Below are 2,242 nucleotides of genomic sequence, written 5' to 3'. Positions count from 1 at the left end.
TTCTAGGTAAGATGCGCAAGCGCGTGGGACGAGGGCTTGACAATGCAGTGTAGGCTAGATCATATTAGTATCAGCAGATCCGCCGGCGGCGTGACGCAGCGATTCGTTTACTGACAGACGTGACACTATTGACGGTAAAATCCTGCCTGGAAGCGGGCGGGGCATTGCTCTCTAGTAAAAGGGGAAAAGAAACTTGTAATCCTGACGTTGGAAACCCCTGTGTTAGCAATCAACGGTCCTCAGGAGACTGGGACACGAACAAAATAAACAAAGCGAACTGGAACCGAAGCTGCGCGTCTCAGTGCTGCCAGATCTGAACAAGCGTAAAATAAGCGGCTTGCTCACGGAAGTAAGCGAAAATAGACAAACACTTTTTCCTGGACAGAATAAGTAAAATAAGTGTAAAATAACCAAACTTGCCTCATGACAAGGTGATCGAAAATAAGCAATTTTTATTTTTATCTATGCACAAGTCTTCCGAAAACACATTAAACTACTTTAATTACTGTAAGCAATTAATTATTCACGAAAATCGCAGTTTTGCAGGCTGCTTATTAAAGCAAATCGATGTTGTCTTCATCTTCACTACTACAATAAATAGGTCTAGCCTATATATTTATGAGGGTCACTTGCCATAAAGAGAAAAGGACAATCAATGCTCATGGGTCGTTTCTGTATGATGACATATAGGCTATGATATGTACATGAATCATTGTCATAGACACTGAATGATGAAACTGTAGCCTACTTCATATATGTAGCCTAGCTAAATTGGGTGGAAGTATGTTTTCCATAAAACATGTACAGCCATTCGCTAGGGCCACTATCACTGAAACTTGTGCAACTAAACACTTTTTAAAAAGTTTTGGGCTAAGGTAATTTCATGTCGAATCTGTGCTTTATTTGTATAAATATTGTTGGGAAGGGCATTAACAGACCTCTGTGTGTTGTTGGTTAAATTTACAGGGCCAGGAAAAACATGTACTATTCTCATACATTAAGGATGTTCTTAGTGGCCCCACTTTGTCAGAGGCCCTGATGATGGCCCTGCCTATATATGTGACTTTTGTCTTTTACAGTAGGACTAATTCACATTTATGACTTATTTTAAATTATGTAAAATTATGTTGAAATGCATAATGTAATACTCAGGCAAGTAATATTATTTGTTTGCTAACCTTCTGCTTAGTCTGGAATTAACAAAGCAAACCTCAAGAAAAGTAAATAAGGTACAAAGAAATCCCATTCAACAGATTCAAATGGTGTATGTTTTTGTTAGCTCTTGGTTTCTTAAAAATATTCAGATGTAAATGGTTGTTTTGGACTAAAACAGTTGTATTAAAGAGAGTATTCAAGGCAGTTGTACGTTACACACAAGCACACTTGCATGCACAGATGGAGAAGGAAGTTGGAAGTGTTGAGCAACTAAGATCTTCCTGCACTATAGGACGACATTGTGAAATACACTGTTCAAAACAACACCCTTTTCCTCCTTTACTGATCAGTTTCTCACTGTTCTACAGGTTCCCTTTCAAAACATCAAACGAAATGTCAAACTAAACTTAAGAAATCTGAGAGTGTGGTGCAATCATCATGCAGGCATTTAATTATGAAAGACAACCAGTTAAATAACACATAATAAAAAGTTATACACTCACAATATACAGTACTGTACTGAATGAAAGTTGTTTTGGAGCCTTTCTTTGAAATTGATATTGGTTTTAGTGATTTTTGTATCAGCTGTGTTCGTGGTGTGAGAAATGTACACATAACAGACCACAGTCTTCCTCACACAGAAGAGGAAGATTTATTCTAGAAGTTTAGATGCTGTTGATCAAATGATCCAGTAATGCCCCCCCCCCCCCCCTCACTCTCCCACCTTCTTTTGTGATGGTGATGAACTGCTCCTTGTCTACCTGTTACTTACTCTCCATCCTGACTGACAGGTCATTCAACCTGTCCATCAGGTTTAATTTCCTCCTGCAGGACTCAAGCAGGGGCGGTCACACCTCAACAGCTCAGAATGTCCCTGTTACCAGTGATGAAACACCAACAATACATTTCTCATAAAACTTTAGCAGGTACTCTGGTGTGAAAAATTTAATATCCAGATTTCTGTGTCATGATTTGACTTTGGTGCAGACATTTTTTTATTGAATCAAGTCCACCTTGGCTATATTTTTTGAATATAGGCCTATTTTACACACACACGCACACACACACACACACACACACACAGATA

This window comes from Sinocyclocheilus grahami, unplaced genomic scaffold (assembly GCF_001515645.1).
Source record: "Sinocyclocheilus grahami isolate Dianchi unplaced genomic scaffold, SAMN03320097.WGS_v1.1 scaffold185.1, whole genome shotgun sequence".
NCBI lineage: Eukaryota > Metazoa > Chordata > Actinopteri > Cypriniformes > Cyprinidae > Sinocyclocheilus > Sinocyclocheilus grahami.
This window is presented reverse-complemented; position numbering follows the sequence as displayed.